Here is a 19,735-nt window from a genome sequence, read left to right as displayed (position 1 = left end):
CGAGGAAGCGGCTATAGCTTAGCAAGGAAGGAAGGAAGGAGGAAACAGGGGAAATGTGACTTGTGGTCGGGGAGAAAAGGGGGTGGGGAAGGGGGCGAGGGTAGATATTTTGGCGGTAGGCCAAAATTTTGGAAATGTGGAGGGAAACTTTTCGCGCGGTGCCGCCGGACCATTCACTTTGAACGATTGTGTGCATCACAAACGATTCTTCTGCTTTACGCGCATGGGATGAGTTTGATAATTTAAATTTTGGTCCCAAGGCATGGGCACATTCACTTTGAACGCGCGCGGTGCCGCCGGACCATTCACTTTGAACGATTGTGTGCATCGCAAACGATTCTTCTGCTTTACGCGCATGGGGTGAGTTTGATAATTCAAATTTTGGTGGAAATTTCCCCGGGTACGTCATTGCATAATTTAACATCGCTTGCTAATTTGGGCACACAAAAGAGCGTACAGCGGACAGACCACACTTACTGAATCGAGAAATTTTAGGAATTACACAGATCCAGTTGACCTAAACATTGCTCTAACAAAAGACCAGCAATAAAAACAAAGCCTATGTATACATAATTAAAAATCCGCCGCCGCGCCGGCCTATGCATCGCCGGTGTGAGATGAGACGTCGATGACTTGTCCAGGTGACATGCCGCCGTTGGTGGACTCCGCGTCCCCCCTGCTGAAGTCGACCGCGTCCTCATCCTTATCCTCATCCTCGTCCTCGTCCTCGGCGCCGCCCTCAAGGTTGTAGTACTCGTAGTAGTGGCTACGCCAGAGCTCGCGTTGGTACTCCATCGCCGATTCCTCGACGGACAGACTCTTCTCTACCTCGACCTCGGCCACGTGCAACTCCTCCTCCCGGCGCTCCTCGATCTCCACCGCCTCCTGCATCTCCAGCTCCCGCTCGGCGACCTCATGAGGAAGCAGGTGCTCCATGTCCACCGCCGCCTTTTCAGACGTGGGTTGCATGCTGGAGTCTGAGGTGGCCTGGAATATCTTGGCATGTGCATCCTCGATCTTGGCGTGGATGGCCTCGACCTGGGCCAGGGCGACATCAGCGGCACGGACGACAGCTCGAGCGCTCTCAGCGTTTGCAGCCGCCGTTGCAGCAACAGCTGTAGCCGTCTCGGCTGCTGTAGCTGCCCTGTCGGCTGCTGCAGACGCCCTCTCGGCAGAAGCGACCGCGCTCAATGCGGATGCGGCAGCACTCTCGGCGTAGGCGCCGGTGCTCGGGTGGGACGCGCCCATCGTACGGGCCTTCACGAAGCGTTTCCACGGCGTCATCTTTGCAAGAAGGGGGTGCGGGAATGGGGATCGGGATTCGTGGATTCGGGGGTTGCCGACACTAGAGCAGACGAGCCGGCGAAGCTTAAGGAGGGAGACTTAAATAGACCCAGATATTTTCATCGCAAACGGTTCCTAGAAAACAACTATGTGTGATGTTGTAGATATTTTTTATTAGCTGTGAAAGACGAATTTGGAATAAAGTGCCAATGGATGGTGTTTTAAATGAACGAGAAATTTTGTAGTACTAATACAACTGTCATGTCAAATTTTGGAAAATTTCAGGGGTCATTTGACCTTCTAAGACATTTAAGTGATTTTATAGCCATTTAATGACTGTAATTGAAATTTGAACTACATATACATGCAACAGCTAACCATAACGGTTTGAAAACTCATATTTCGTGTACTTGTGTGCGATTTAATTCCATGTGTAGTAAATTGGAAGGAATTTCAAACATATTGGTCTAATGGCTATGACACAATTAAGCATGGAGTGACATGGCATTTTAATTCCAAAAAATTAAAAAAAATCAGAAACACATGAAACCTTGGTTGATGTAATGTCATGCCACCAAGATGATGTGGTAAAAAAATTGGCATGTTTGACCAAAGTTTGGACACACACCCCTCACAAACCGGAGCAACTCACTACAAGGCTCATGGTTCCGAGAGGGAACAATGGATGTTTGATGACGAACGGGAGATAGCTTCCTCTTACGGCCTTCAAATTTTTTTCAACGTCTAACGTGCACTACTACAACTGTAATGTGAAATTTTGAAAATTCTAGGGATCATTTGACCTTTTAAAGACATTTAAGTGATTTTCTAGTCATTTAATGACCGCAATTCAAATTTGAACTACATCTACATGCAACGCGTAACCAAAACAGTTTGAAAAATCATATTTATGTACTTGTGTGCGAGTTAATTCCATGTGCAGTAAACTAGAAGGAATTTTCAAACATATTTGTATCACGACATGGACACATATGCATGAATACGTATGCATGGAGTGGCATGGCATTTTAATCCCAAAAAAATCAGAAACACATGAAACCTTGGTTGATGTAATGTCATGCCACCAAGATGATGTGGTAAAGAAATTGGCATTTTGACAAAAGTTTGGACACACACCCCTCACAAACCGGAACAACTCGCTAGAAGGTTCGTGGTTCCGAGAGGGAACAATGCATGTTTGATGACAAACGGGAGATAGCTTCCTCTTACGGCCTTCAAATTTTTTCCTACGTTTAACGTGCAACTGTCATGTGAAAATTTGGTAAATTTCAGGGGTCATGACCTTCTAAAGACATTTAAGTGATTTTCTAACCATTTAATGACCATAATTCAAATTTCAACTACATCTACATGCAACGCCTAACCAAAACGGTTTGAAAAAATCATATTTTTGTGTACTTGTGTGCGAGTTAATTCCATGTGCAGTAGATTCAAAGGAATTTTCAAACATATTGGTGTCAAGGCATGGGCACATGCATGGAGTGCATGCCATGGCATTTTAATTCCAAAAAATTAAAAAATGATCAGAAAAACATGAAACCTTGCTTGATTTAATGTCATGCCACCAAGATGATGTGGTAAAAAAAATTGGCCTGTTTGACGAAAGTTTGGACACACACCCCTCACAAACCGGAGCAACTCACTAGAAGGTTCATGGTTCCGAGAGGGAACAACGCATGTTTGCTGACGGACGGGAGATAGCTTCCTCTTACGGCCTTGATTTTTTTTCCAACGTTTAACGTGCGCTAATACAACTGTCATGTGAAAATTTGGAAATTTTGAGGGGTCATTTGACCTTTTAAAGACATTTACGTGATTTTCTAACCATTTAATGACCGTAATTAAAATTTGAACTACATTTACATGCAACGCCTAACCAAAACGGTTTGAAAAATCATATTTTTGTGTACTTGTGTGCGAGTTAAAAAATCATCAGACGATGTAAATATCTGGTGTTCAAAAAAAATGTAAAGATCTGGCAAGATAACTGGCCCCCACACGATTGGCACTCTATCTCGCGGCTTGAGGCTTGGTAGGTGATTGGCGGGGATCATTAATCAAACACGGTTCTGTATTGAAAACCGTCAGCTATTATGTTGACATACGGATTTGATGTGGGAATTGTGTGTAATTCAAACTACAGTACTCGTAAATTTCAGCGACCAGCGTGTGTACTGTCCCCGTCGATCTAGATTCCGGCCGCCAATAAATACTACCTTGCTCACGTCGTCCCGCCTGCATTCTCATCTACATCCTCCCCTCGCTCGCCTCTCTCTCTCTCTCAAATCTCTGCCATGGCGCCGCCGGTCTGCCCACGCGCCGACGAGGAGTCGCCGCCCCCCGAGGACGCTCAGTCGATTAGCAGCGACGAGGACCCCTACGCGCCGCCTGACGAGGTTACGCCGGACCCCCCAACTTTGGGTTGGTTTTAGGGCCAATACAATCTTTGTTTGTGAAAGTCGCTGCCGCCGGCTGAGAAAGCCAGGCAAGTGGCGTTCAAGAAGGAGATAGCGGAGGATGAAGCCAGGTACCAGGCGGCCTGTGAAGCCCGTTATGCCGCCTGGAAAAAGGAGGCGGCGGAGCTTTGGGGGCGGGCGCGTCGTCGTGCCGAGGAGGTGTATGAAGATGGGTACTTCGCGAGGAAGGTCATAGGCGCCGGGCGCCTCGTCGCTGCGTGGAGGTGGGCTGATAAGCTCCGGCGTGCCACCGACGAGGAGCTCCGGTGGGCGCCCAACGAAATGGCAAGATCGGCCGCGCGCGTCCGCCAGCAGGAGGCAGATCGGTATGTCAAGGCTGTGAGGCGGAGGAGTCGGAGTACTGCCTCCGCACTAGAAAGACGCCGCGCACCAGGGAGCTGCTGGCGAGGGGCTGCCGGAATACTGGCCCCAGGAGGGATTATTAGTTTTAGTATTGTTCGTTTTCAATTTTATGCATTGTACCTAGTAGTTAAGTATCATCACGTATATGTGATGATATTATATATTTATTTATTTATTTTTATATATTTATATATATATATATATATTCTGTGATGATCTAATGAACAATTAATATATATATTATGAATTCCATTTTCTATCTGTTTTTGTATACTAATTTGAATCTAGCTGTTATCATCCACATATATGGAATGGAAAGCGTATATACACACATTAAAACAGAACATATAAGAATGAAAAACAGAGTACACACATTGAAACAGAGCAATACTATAATTGTTGTGAATACAAAGATATCCACGTCGAAACGACTTTTCAAAATAAAAAGCGTCCATGAGACCATGACCAGCAGCCCTTGCCTAGGGTAGCTCTTGGCTCTGCCTGAACTCGTGCAGGCGTTCGTCCAAGCGGTCGACACGCTCGCGGTACATCTGGAGCGCGATCTCGAGCTCCACGTTGGCTATTTCATCGGAGATCACCAGCTCGAGGATGCGACGGCCATGTTCCTCTACTGCGCCTAGGTGGACACCTGGGCCAACGAGGCGGTCGAGCCTACGGACCAGCGCGTTGGCATCCAGCGGGCCGCGGATAAGGCGAACGGCGGCACCATTGCGAACGGTGCAGCGGGCGTCCGGTGCAAGTACGGCGCGGCCGGCCTCTGGTGCAAGTACGGCGCTGAGGGCCTCTGCCCACTCCTGGCGAGGAATGGGGGTACTGACGGGACGTGTACCCAGCTGCGACGCCGTGTCGACAGGAAAGCGCCGATGGATCCGCTCTTGCTGTGCGGCGCACCGCGCCTCTCGCTCTGCGGTGCTCCAACGGTCTCGCCGTGCAGCGAGCCGCAGCCTATTGGCGCGGACGCGCCTAGCTTGCTCTGCAGCGCGCCATCGATCACGTTGTGCAGCGAGCTGCAGCCTGTCGGCGCTGACATGCCTATCTTAATCCGCGGCGCTCAAGCGCCATGCGCCAAAGGTCTGCTCAACCCTGGCGATGACGCGCATCATGGCGTCGTCCATCGCGTTGCCGGGGAGCGCCTCGGCCTCGACGGGCCGTGGCGCCTGCTCGTTTTCCTCGTCGACGAGGTTGATGGCAGAGGCGGCGCTTTGGTGGGTTGGCATGCTTGGAAAAGGTGGATGTGCTACAGGCTGCGCTTGTCGCCTCCGTGCGTCGCGCGCCCCCTATGCGCAATATAGCAGGGTGGCGGGAGACAGGTGAGGAAATGGCGAGAAACAGTGGCGTGTTCATAAAACGGCATAAATTAATGAAAACTTAGCACCGAGCTAGCACAAGAAGTAGATGATGATCAGATGAACACGGACCACACTAGGGAACCCGTCGGTGATGAATTCATCAATCCCAAACGGTTGAATACTAGCAAGCATTTGCCCACAACACACACGGCCTATTCCATCACAAATAGGTCTGATGGATCAACTGTATGCCACGTATCGCACATTGTCAAAAAGTAATGCGGTAGACCTTCTTTAACATGTGTTAAAAAATAAAAAAAAATAAAAAACAAGGACCTCGAGGTTAAATTAGCTAAGGGAATGGGGCATTTTGGTCATTTGACCGAAATGACCCATCCCATCTCCTAATTTAACATCGACACAACTTCCCATCCAGTCAACCATCCGATGGCTGCTCCAGCCTGAGCACACTTAACTTGATAGTTTTCTTACATGAGCTACTGGTGGAACAGCTAGTCCTTGCTGATAGGAATGCATCTTCACATCCTTATGGCGTATCCGGATGACCGCCCGTCCCACAATGGCCAATAGTTGTTGTGTAGACAGAGCATATCACATACGTCTTATTAGAAGCAATCGTCTGCGTTATTATCGATCTTCACACATATTTCTGATTACATACCTGTTTGCTGCGTATCACACACATCTTGTTATATTGAACCGTTTTTGTTCTCTTGCCTAATCACAAACAGTTCATCTGAGTGAACCGTATGCTGTACATCGCACACACCTTGATCGGGCTGCCCATTTCTTTTGTGTTGCCTAATCACAAACAGTTCATCCGAGTGAACCGTATGCTGTACATCGTACACACCTTCATCTGGCTGCCCATTTCTTTTGTTCCTCCTCATCGCAAACAGTTAATTGAACTGAACCGTATGCCCTTCACCGCACACGCAACTAAAACCTGAACCGTGTTTGATGCATCCGTCATCGCAAACGTTTTATACATTTCTGACGGTTTTCCTACACCACCGTTTGCGATCATTACATCACACACAGTTTCTCGAAGGGTCTCGGGGGGCGCCACTCCTTGCCCTGCCTCCTCTCTTCCACTACTAGGCCCATGAGGCCCAATAACTTCCCGGGGGGTTCCGGTAACCCCCGTTACTCCGAAACTTATCCGAAACGACCCGAACCATTCCGGTGTCCGAATGTAGCCATCCAATATATGAATCATTATGTCTCGACCATTTCGAGTCTCCTCGTCATGTCTGTGATCTCATCTAGGACTCCGAACAACCTTCGGTCATCAAATCACATAAACTCATAATACAAATCGTCATCGAACGTTAAGCATGCGAACCCTACGGGTTCGAGAACTATGTAGACATGACCGAGACACATCTCCGGTCAATAACCAATAGCGGAAGCTGGATGCTCATATTGGCTCCTACATATTCTACGAAGATCTTCATCGGTCAAACCGCATAACAAGATACGTTGTTCCCTTTGTCATCGGTATGTTACTTGCCTGAGATTCGATCGTCGGTATCACCATACCTAGTCCAATATCGTTACCGGCAAGTCTCTTTACTCGTTCCATAATGCATCATCCCGCACTAACTCATTAGTCACATTGCTTGCAAGGCTTATAGTGATGTGCATTACCGAGAGGACCCAGAGATACCTCTCCGATACTCGGAGTGACAAATCCTAATCTCGATCTATGCCAACTCAACAAACACCATCGGAGACACCTGTAGAGCATCTTTATAATCACCCAGTTACGTTGTGATATTTGATAGTACACTAAGTGTTCCTCCGGTATTCAGGAGTTGCATTATCTCATAGTCATAGGAACATGTATAAGTCATGAAGAAAGCAATAGCAATAAACTAAACGATCATAGTACTAAGCTAACAGATGGGTCTTGTCCATCACATCATTCTCTAATGATGTGATCCCGTTCATCAAATGACAACACATGTCTATGGCTAGGAAACTTAACCATCTTTGATTAAGGAGCTAGTCAAGTAGAGGCATACTAGGGACACTCTGTTTGTCTATGTATTCACACATGTACTAAGTTTCCGGTTGATACAATTCTAGCATGAATAATAAACATTTATCATGATATAAGGAAATATAAGTAACAACTTTATTATTGCCTCTAGGGCATATTTCCTTCAGTCTCCTACTTGCACTAGAGTCAATAATCTAGATTACATAGTGATGATTCTAACACCCATGGAGTCTTGGTGCTGATCATGTTTTGCTCGTGAGAGAGGCTTAGTCAACGGGTCTGCAATATTCAGATCCGTATGTATCTTGCAAATCTCTATGTCTCCCTCCTTGACTTGATCGCGGATGGAATTGAAGCGTCTCTTGATGTGTTTGGTTCTCTTGTGAAATCTGGATTCCTTCGCCAAGGTTATTGCTCCAGTATTGTCCCAAAAGATTTTCATTGGACCCGATGCACTAGGTATGACACCTAGATCGGATATGAACTCCTTCATCCAGACTCCTTCATTCGCTGCTTCTGAAGCAGCTATGTACTCTGCTTCACACGTAGATCCCGCCATGACGCTTTGGTTAGAACGGCATCAACTGACAGCTCCACCGTTCAATATAAATACGTATCCGGTTTGTGACTTAGAGTCATCCGGATCAGTGTCAAAGCTTGCATCGACATAACCATTTATGATGAGCTCTTTGTCACCTCCATAAACGAGAAACATATCCTTTGTCCTTTTCAGGTATTTCAGGATGTTCTTGACCGCTGTCCAGTGATCCACTCCTGGATTACTTTGGTACCTCCCTGCTAAACTAATAGCATGGCACACTTCAGGTCTGGTACACAGCATTGCATACATGATAGAACCTATGGTTGAAGCATGGGGAATGACTTTCATTTTCTCTGTATCTTCTGCAGTGGTCTGGCATTGAGTCTGACTCAATTTCACACCTTGTAACACAGGCAAGAACCCTTTCTTTGCTTGATCCATTTTGAACTTCTTCAAAACTTTATCAAGGTATGTGCTTTGTGAAAGTCCTATTAAGTGTATTGATCTTTCTCTATAGATCTTGATGCCCAATATATAAGCAGCTTCACCGAGATCTTTCATTGAAAAATTCTTATTCAAGTATCCTTTTATGCTTTCCAGAAATTCCGTATCATTTCTGATCAACAATATGTCATCCACATATAATATCAGAAATGCTACAGAGCTCCCACTCACTTTCTTGTAAATACAGGCTTCTCCAAAAGTCTGTATAAAACCATATGCTTTGATCACACTATCAAAGCGTATATTCCAACTCCGAGATGCTTGCACCAGTCCATAAATGGATCGCTAGAGCTTGCACACTTTGTTAGCACCTTTTGGATCGACAAAACCTTCTGGTTACATCATATACAACTCTTCTTTAAGATATCCATTAAGGAATGCAGTTCTGACATCCATTTGCCAAATTTCATAATCATAAAATGCGGCAATTGCTAACATGATTCAGACGGACTTAAGCATCGCTACGGGTGAGAAGGTCTCATCGTAGTCAACTCCTTGAACTTGTCGAAAACCTTTCGCAATGTAGACAGTAACATTACTGTCAGCGTCAGTCTTCTTATTGAAGATCCATTTATTCTCTATGGCTTGCCGATCATCGGGCAAGTCAACCAAAGTCCACACTTTGTTCTCATACATGGATCCCATCTCAGATTTCATGGCCTCAAGCCATTTCGCGGAATCTGGGCTCATCGTCGCTTCCTCATAGTTCGTAAGTTCGTCATGGTCAAGTAACATGACCTCCAGAATAGGATTACCGTACCACTCTGGTGCGGATCTTACTCTGGGTGACCTACGAGGTTCGGTAGTAACTTGATGAGAAGTTTCATGATCATCATCATTAGCTTCCTCACTAATTGGTGTAGGAATCACTGGAACTGATTTATGTGATGAACTACTTTCGAATAAGGGAGTAGGTACATTTACCTCATCAAGTTCTACTTTCCTCCCACTCACTTCTTTCGAGAGAAACTCCTTCTATAGAAAGGATCCATTCTTAGCAATGAATATCTTGCCTTCAGATCTGTGATAGAAGGTGTACCCAACAGTCTCTATTGGGTATCCTATGAAGACACATTTCTCCGATTTGGGATTGAGCTTATCAGGTTGAAGGTTTTTCACATAAGCATCGCAGCCCCAAACTTTAAGGAACGACAACTTGGGTTTCTTGCCAAACCACAGTTCATATGGTGTCATCTCAATGGATTTAGATGGTACCCTATTTAACGTGAATGCAGCCGTCTCTAAAGCATAACCCCAAAACGATAGCGGTAAATCAGTAAGAGACATCATAGATCGCACCATATCTAATAAAGTGCGGTTACGACGTTCGGACACACCATTGCGCAGTGGTGTTCCGAGTGGCGTGAGTTGCGAAACTATTCCGCATTGTTTCAAATGAAGACCAAACTCGTAACTCAAATATTCTCCTCCACGATCAGACCGTAGAAACTTTATTTTCTTGTTACGATGATTTTCCACTTCACTCTGAAATTCTTTGAACTTTTCAAATGTTTCAGACTTATGTTTCATCAAGTAGATATACCCATATTTGCTCAAATCATCGGTGAAGGTCAGAAAATAACGATACCCGCCGCGAGCCTCAACACTCATCGGACCGCATACATTAGTATGTATTATTTCCAATAAGTCTGTTGCTCGCTCCATAGTTCCGGAGAACGGAGTTTTAGTCATCTTGCCCATGAGGCATGGTTCGCAAGCATCAAGTGATTCATAATCAAGTGATTCCAAAAGCCCATCAGCATGGAGTTTCTTCATGCGCTTTACACCAATATGACCTAAACGGCAGTGCCACAAATAAGTTGCACTATCATTATTGAACTTATATCTTTTGGCTTCAATACTATGAATATGTGTATCACTACTATCGAGATTCAACAAAAATAGACCACTCATCAAGGGTGCATGACCATAAAAGATATTACTCATATAAATAGAACAACCATTATTCTTTGATTTAAATGAATAACCGTCTCACATCAAACAAGATCCAGATATAATGTTCATGCTTAACGTTGGCACCAAATAACAATTATTCAGGTCTAAAACTAATCCCAAAGGTAGATGTAGAGGTAGCGTGCCGACGGCGATCACATCGACTTTGGAACCATTTCCCACGCGCATCGTCACCTCGTCCTTAGCCAATCTTCGCTTAATTCGTAGCCCCTGTTTCGAGTTGCAAGTATGAGCAACAAAACCAGTATCAAATACCCAGGCGCTACTACGAGCATTAGTAAGGTACACATCAATAACATGTATATCAAATATACCTTTCACTTTTCCATCCTTCTTATCCGCCAAATACTTGGGGCAGTTCCACTTCCAGTGACCAGTCCCTTTGTAGTAGAAGCACTCAGTCTCATGCTTAGGTCCAGACTTGGGCTTCTTTACTTGAGCAGCAACTTGCTTGCCGTTCTTCTTGAAGTTCCCCTTCTTCCCTTTGCCCTTTTTCATGAAACTAGTGGTCTTGTTGACCATCAACACTTGATGCTCCTTCTTCATTTCTACCTCCGCAGCCTTTAGCATTGCAAAGAGCTCCGGAATTGTCTTATCCATCCCTTGCATATTATAGTTCATCACGAAGCTTTTGTAGCTTGGTGGCAGTGATTGAAGAACTCTGCCAATGTCACTATCAACCGGAAGATTAACTCCCAGTTGAGTCAAGTGATTGTTGTACTCAGACATTTTGAGTATATGTTCACTGACAGAACTATTCTCCTCCATTTTGCAGCTGTAGAACTTGTTGGAGACTTCATATCTCTCAATCCGGACATTTGCTTGAAATATTAACTTCAACTCCTGGAACATCACATATGCTCCATGACGTTCAAAACGTCGTTGAAGTCCCGGTTCTAAGCCGTAAAACATGGCACACTGAACTATCGAGTAGTCATCAGCTTTGCTCTACCAGGCGTTCACAATGTCTGGTGTTGCTCCTACAGCGGATCTTGCACCTAGCGATGCTTCCAGGACGTAATTCTTCTGTGCAGCAATGAGGATAGTCCTCAAGTTACGGACTGCTACCTCTTGAGCACTGCGTTGGTTTTCCCTTGAAGAGGAAAGGGTGATGCAGCAAAGTAGCGTAAGTATTTCCCTAAGTTTTTGAGTACCAAGGTATCAATCCAGTAGGAGGCCATGCTCAAGTCCCTCGCACCTACACAAACAAATAAAAACCTCGCAACCAACGCAATAAAGGGGTTATCAATCCCTTCACAGTCACTTACGAAAGTGAGATCTGATAGATATGATAAGATAATATTTTTGTATTTTTATAATAAAGATGCAAAGTAAAATAAAAGGCAATAAAAATAGCTAAGTGTTGGAAGATTAATATGATGGAAAATAGACCCGGGGGCCATAGGTTTCACTAGTGGCTTCTCTCAAGAGCATAAGTATTACGGTGGGTGAACAAATTACTGTTGAGCAATTGATAGAATTGAGCATAGTTATGAGAATATCTAGATATGATCATGTATATAGGCATCACGTCCGTGACAAGTAGACCGACTCCTGCCTGCATCTACTACTATTACTCCACACATCGACCGCTATCCAGCATGCGTCTAGAGTATTAAGTTCAAAAGAACAGAGTAATACTTTAAGTAAGATGACATGATGTAGAGGGTTAAACTCATGCAATATGATATAAACCCCATCTTGTTATCCTCGATGGCAACAATACAATACGTGCCTTGCTGCCCCTGCTGTCACTGGGAAAGGACACCGCAAGATTGAACCCAAAGCTAAGCACTTCTCCCATTGCAAGAAAGATCAATCTAGTAGGCCAAACCAAACTGATAATTCGAAGAGACTTGCAAAGATAACCAATCATATATAAAAGAATTCAGAGAAGATTCAAATATTGTTCATAGATAAACTTGATCATAAACCCACAATTCATCGGTCTCAACAAACACACCGCCAAAGAAGATTACATCGAATAGATCTCCACGAGAATCGTGGAGAACTTTGTATTGAGATCCGAAGAGAGAGAAGAAGCCATCTAGCTAATAACTATGGACCCGAAGGTCTGACGTAAACTACTCACACATCATCGGAGAGGCTATGGTGTTGATGTAGAAGCCCTCCGTGATCAATTCCTCCTCCGGCAGGATGCCGGAAAAGGCCCCAAGATGGGATCTCACGGGTAAAGAGGTTGCAGCGATGGAATTAGGTTTTCGTGGATGCTTCTGTTGGTTTGGGGGTACGTAGGTATATATAGGAGGAAGAAGTACGTCGGTGGAGCAACGTGGGCCCCACGAGGGTGGAGGGTGCGCCCAGGGGGGTAGGCGCACCCCCCTGCCTCGTGCTCTCCTGGTTGATTTCTTGACGTAGACTCCAAGTCCTCTGGATCACGTTTGTTCCGAAAATCACGTTCCCGAAGGTTTCATTCCGTTTGGACTCCGTTTGATATTCTTTTTCTGCGAAACTCTGAAATAGGCAAAAAACAGCAATTTGGGTTGGGCCTCCGGTTAATAGGTTAGTCCCAAAAATAATATAAAAGTGTATAACAAAGCCCATTAATCATCCAAAACAGAATATAATATAGCATGAAGCAATCAAAAATTATAGATACGTTGGAGACGTATCACAGACCCAGTCCTTTAGTTGCTACCATCATCTTTCAACTTAGCTTTCTCTAGGAATGCATTAAAATTCAAAGGAACAGTGGCACGGGCCATTGATCTACAACAACATAGACGTGCAAAATACTATCAGGTACTAAGTTCATGATAATTAAAGTTCAATTAATCATATTACTTAAGAACTCCCACTTAGATAGACATCCCTCTAATCATCTAAGTGATCACGTGATCCAAATCAACTAAACCATGTCCGATCATCACGTGAGATGGAGTAGTTTTCAATGGTGAACATCACTATGTTGATCATATCTACTATATGATTCACGCTCGACCTTTCGGTCTCAGTGTTCCGAGGCCATATCTGCATATGCTAGGCTCGTCAAGTTTAACCCGAGTATTCTGCGTGTGCAAAACTGGGTTGCACCCGCTGTATGTGAACGTGGAGCTTATCACACCCGATCATCACGTGGTGTCTCGGCACGACGAACTGTAGCAACGGTGCATACTCAGGAGAACACTTGTACCTTGAAATTTAGTGAGAGATCATCTTATTATTCTACCGCCGTACTAAGCAAACTAAGATGCATAAAGGATAAACATCACATGCAATCAATATAAGTGATATAATATGGCCATCATCATCTTGTGCCTTTGATCTCCATCTCCAAAGCACTGTCATGATCACCATCGTCACCGGCTTGACACCTTGATCTCCATCAAAGCATCGTTGTCGTCTCGCCAACTATTGCTTCTATGACTATCGCTACCGCTTAGTGATAAAGTAAAGCAATTACATGGCGATTGCATTTCATACAATAAAGCGACAACCATAAGGCTCCTGCCAGTTGCCGATAACTTTTACAAAACATGATCATCTCATACAACAATTTATATATCATCACGTCTTGACCATATCACATCACAGCAAGTCGTGCAAAAACAAGTTAGATGCCCTCTACTTTGTTGTTGCAAGTTTTACGTGGCTACTACGGCCTTAGCAAGAACCGTTCTTACCTACGCATCAAAATCACAACGATTTTTCATCAAGTGTGTTGTTTTAACCGTCAACAGGGACCGGGCATAGTCACACTCGATTCAACTAAAGTTGGAGAAATAGACCCCCACTAGCCACCTATGTGCGAAGCACGGCGGTAGAACCAGTCTCATGAACGCGGTCATGTAATGTCAATCTGGGCCGCTTCATCCAACAATACCGCCGAATCAAAGTATGACATGCTGGTAAGCAGTATGACTATTATTGCCCACAACTCTTTGTGTTCTACTCGTGCATATAACATCTACACATAAACCAGGCTCTGATGCCACTGTTGGGGAACGTAGTATTTCGAAAAATTTGCCTACGATCACGCAAGATCTATCTAGGAGAAGCATAGCAACGAGCCGGGAGAGTGTGTCCACGTACCCTCGTAGACCGAAAGCGGAAGCGTTTATCAACGTGGTTGATGTAGTTGTACGTCTCCATGATCCGACCGATCCTAGCACCGAACGTACGGCACCTCCGTGTTCAGCACACGTTCAGCTCGATGACGTCCCTCGTACTCTTGATCCAGTTGAGGCCGAGGGAGAGTTTCGTCAGCACGACGGCGTGGCGACGTGACGATGAAGTTACCGGCGCATGGCTTCGCCTAAGCACTACGACGATATGACCGATGTGTGTTTCTGTGGAGGGGGGCACCGCACACGGCTAAAAGATCAACTTGTGTGTTCTAGGGTGCCCCCTTCCCCACGTATATAAAGGAGGGAGGGAGGAGGAGGCCGGCCAAGGGTGGCGCGCCCAAGGGGGGGAGTCCTACTCCAAGTAGGATTCGCCCACCCCTTTCCTATTCCCACAAGGAGAAGGGGGGAAGGAGGAGGAGGAGAGAAGGAAAGGGGGCCCGCCCCCCAACCCTAGTCCAATTTGGTTTGGGCTAGGGGGGGCGCGTGCCACTCCTTGGCCTGCCTCCTCTCTTCCACTACTAGGCCCATGAGGCCCAATAACTTCCCGGGGGGGGGGGGTCTGGTAACCCCCGGTACTCGAAAACTTATCCGAAACGACCCGAACCATTCCGGTGTCTGAATGTAGCCTTCCAATATATGAATCTTTATGTCTCGGCCATTTCGAGACTCCTCGTCACGTCCGTGATCTAATCCGGGACTCCGAACAACCTTCGGTCATCAAATCACATAAACTCATAATACAAATCATCATCGAACGTTAAGCGTGTGGACCCTACGGGTTCGAGAACTATGTAGATATGACCGAGACACATCTCCGGTCAATAACCAATAGTGGAACCTGGATGCTTATATTGGCTCCTACATATTCTACGAAGATCTTTATCGGTCAAACCGCATAACAACATACGTTGTTCCCTTTGTCATCGGTATGTTACTTGCCCGAGATTCAATCGTCGGTACCACCATACCTAGTTCAATCTCGTTACCGCCAAGTCTCTTTACTTGTTCCGTAATGCATCATCCTGCAACTAACTCATTAGTCACATTGCTTGTAAGGCTTATAGTGATGTGCATTGCCGAGAGGGCCTAGAGATACCTCTCCGATACTCGGAGTGATAAATCCTAATCTCGATCTATGCCAACTCAACAAACACCATTGAAGACACCTGTAGAGCATATTTACAATCACCCGGTTATCTTGTGACGTTTGATAGCATACTAAGTGTTCCTCCGGTATTCGGGAGTTGCATAATCTCATAGTCATAGGAACATGTATACGTCATGAAGAAAGCAATAGCAATAAACTAAACGATCATAGTGCTAAGCTAATGGATGGGTCTTGTCCGTCACGTCATTCTCTAATGACGTGATCCCGTTCATCAAATGACAACACATGTCTATGGCTAGGAAACTTAACCATCTTTGATTAACGAGCTAGTCAAGTAGAGGCATTCTAGGGACACTCTGTTTGTCTATGTATTCACACATGTACTAAGTTTCTGGTTAATACAATTCTAGCATGAATAATAAATATTTATCATGATATAAGGAAATATAAATAACAACTTTATTATTGCCTCTAGGGCATATTTCCTTCAAGTTAATCCTTCTTTCAAACCCGTAAGCCGACCCTCAACATAGGACGTCATGAATTGGTTCCTGGACAAGCCAATGCCCTAACTAATGTTTTGCATGCAAATGTTCTAGAAGCGTTAGCATCAGGACTAGTGGAACACACTATACATGAATAGTAAGAAAAAAAACTACACATGGATAGTAAGCATAGTACACATGGATAATGAAGTTCAACACAACACCCTATACCTGATATTCAAGCTCAAAGCATACCATGGAGTTCAACACACTACCGCACCTGCATATCGATCATACTTGCAAACTAGCATACTACACATGCTCTGATTCACAAGCTAGTACCACTTCTACCATAGAATCATCAAAAACGCCATGAAAAACAACATGAAGATCATGAAATCCTAGAAGCATAGCATGGTACCAATCCATCACTATTAGCTACCATAATATCACATGCTCATAGATCGACGGTCTAGAATGCTGCCACATGCTCAAAGATCTACTCCTACCACATGCTTATAGATCTAAGCTCGAAGAGGAGGGATGAGGCAGTGATCGAACTTACTGCCATCGGTAAACCCGGGTGGAGGCCCGAAACCGGGCGGAGAAGTGGAGGAAGTGAAATCGCCTTTGTCGTCTACCACATGTCGGAGAAGATGCATCACTTACCTGCTCATCGGCGAAGGATCCACGCAGGATGGAGATCTTGAAGGGGGGATGTTGGCGGGGGTTTCAACGGTGAAGCGAACATTGCTAAATAGGGTGACCGATTCGACGGGAGGTGACCAAATTCCTCCTACCGTTTTGTCGGGATGCACGCGAGCTCGCGCCATCTTCCTACTCGCATGAGCTTGACGCTACCTAGATGAGAGGAAACAACATATTTGCCCGTCCCTAATGGGCCTTGCCAGGAGGTGCTCTAAACATCGCGCGAGTCAATATTTGGAATTTTTAGGCAAACACACACTTTATAATTACTCCGTAAGAATGTTTACAGGTACTATGATAGGATCATATGAGAGACCTAGCCAAACATGACGACCAATACCTAAAATAGAGGCGTGTTTTTGCAAGGGTATGAGCGTCGAAATTAGAGTTTCTGCATTCATACATAAAACGACTGACTTTGCAGAGATGTTTTTCGCGCCTTAATCTCGATATTGGTTCCCTAAAATGACAAACTTTGCAAAGATGTTGTCGGCGTCCTGGGAACGGGGGTCCCCAGACTTGCCTGCCTGCGGCCCACGGCGTGGCTCCACCAGCGGCCCCGTACGGCCCATCTTCACCAGCAAACACTCAAGACCCTCGCGAGGCGGACGACGCAAGACCTCCTCGGGGGCAGCCTCACCAGGCTGGCTCGCGAGGGGCGGAGAGATCAAGGCAAGGGGAACCTCGCGAGGTTCCCGTGACGTAAGCCATGACGACCAAGGCCAGGCGGGCGCCAGCGCGCACAGTGTCCTCGTTTCCTCTTTGGTGCTAAAGAGGCAAGCGCATGCGAGGAGTACCGAGGCATCAGGCAAAGGTTTCCATATCGGTGCAACGAGACCAAGACCAGCACGATGGCAGGACGGAGGTCTCCGTGGAGCCAAAGACGGCGTCACCACCAGAGCCTTTGGCAGGCGAAGACCACCTTTAGTCAGGATAACTTGTACTAGTTGTCTCCCTTCGAATTTGGCCGTTGTGGCATCCCTTCCCGCTCAATATTTGGGGAGAGGACCAGGGCCTCTATAAATAGGACTACCACCACCGTAGCAGGGGAGAGCATTCAGACCATCCTCACACTCACCAAGCACAAGAACACCTCTCCTCAAGATGCTGTTCTTCCCTTGTAACTGTTCATCCATAGCCCAAGAGGCAATCCACCACACCACACTGGAGTAGGTTATTACACCACATCGGTGGCCCGAACCAGTATAAACCTCGTGTCTCTTGTTCTGTGGGTTCGACGAGCTAAGCCTTGAGATCGCAGTGAGGGTGAGGGCGTGATTAAGTAGAGAGGAGGTCTTTGTGCGCATCCCAGTGTTCGAACCTCAAGGGTTTTGCCGGAACCCGAAATCCGATAGATGTCTTCCGCGCCATAAAATGGTTCACTTCTTCCTACTCGATGTCTTTCACCACCACCTCACAATCAGACACGTCAGACGATCGTAGTGCCTGTAAGGTTAAGATCCGTTGCTAGAGCAACTCCTTCCCGACAGGAGCTCCTATTCCCTGACCTGTGGTAGAAATCAAGCTAACACATAACACATGCTCCCCCACGCGCGAATTTTGGTTGGCCCGTGCAGGGAGGGTCTCGCTTGTTTTTCTCGTTCCTTTTTTGCCTTTTGTTTTTGTTTTCTATTTTTTCACGTCTTGAACAAATCTTCAGGATTTCAAAGAAAGCTCCGAATCTCAAAACATGTTCATTAATTTTTTTAAAGTTACATATTTAGAAACATGTTTTTCATTTAAAAATAAAATAAATTTGTTCCTGGTTTCAAAAAATGTTTAAAATTTAAAAATATTCCAGGATTTCATACAATGTTCACAAACTTGGAAAATCTTTTGAATTTCAAAAAAATGTCACAAATTTGAAAAATACTCATGAGTACAAAAGAGGTTCATTGATTTGAAATGTTTCAAATTTAAAAATTGTTCATGAATTCAAAAAAAATTACGAATTTCAAAATTATTCATCGATTTAGAAAAATGTTCACAAAGTCATATTGAATATTTTTTAAAATATCAATTCAAAATGTTCAAAAATTTAACAAAATATTCATGAATTTCATAAATTGTTACTGAACTTCAGATAATGCTCACAAAATTCAATTTTCTTCCAAAATTTAAAATTTCAGTAAATTAGAAAAATGAATAAAAATAGGAAAAATAAAAATGGAAAAGAAAATAAGAAGAAATGAAAGAAAAAACACAGAAAAAAAGAAAAACCAACTCAGGAAAACGATGGAACCAGAGGAAAAGAAAATGAAAACAGAAGAAATGGTGTTTGGTTGCCATCCCCCGACCCACGCGGGAAATAGGATTCCCGCTTCCCGGTCAAGATTTGGATGCATAGCAGGCTACCAAATGGGCTAAAACTGCATCGCACGGGCTTGCCTGGGCGCAGGCTACCAAACGCGCCTTTGGGTCGGACCATGGACGAGATGCTGCTTCGAGTCTCTTTTTTTTTTTGACACTTTGATGCCGCTTCGAGTATATCCTCTCAGTATATCCAAAACTACTCCTATAGCTTACAAACATCAAGTTGAGTACAACACTACTGATCGTAAAGCGGTGCACACCTGCGTTCAGTCACTCGTTCACTCCACCGAGCCAGGAGCCCGCCAAAACGCGATGACGACGCTAAATTACACACGCCTTTTGTCGCACCACAGGCACGCCTCTGTCGACTTGCGTAGACGAAGCCACGGATCCAGTCATCAAGATAAGTACCACGCCAAAAAAATAAATGAAAAAGCCATCAAGATGACAAGCAAACACCCACGCATGTGCTACATATGTTACCATGTTGTTTACACAGATATTACCGGGGCATAAAACTGATTTCTCTAACCTTCTTATGAGATACACATGCA

The sequence above is a fragment of the Aegilops tauschii genome, chromosome 2, assembly GCF_002575655.3.
Source record: "Aegilops tauschii subsp. strangulata cultivar AL8/78 chromosome 2, Aet v6.0, whole genome shotgun sequence".
Classification (NCBI taxonomy): Eukaryota; Viridiplantae; Streptophyta; class Magnoliopsida; order Poales; family Poaceae; genus Aegilops; species Aegilops tauschii.
The sequence above is the reverse complement of the archived record's forward strand: the minus strand, read 5'-3'. Positions refer to the sequence as shown.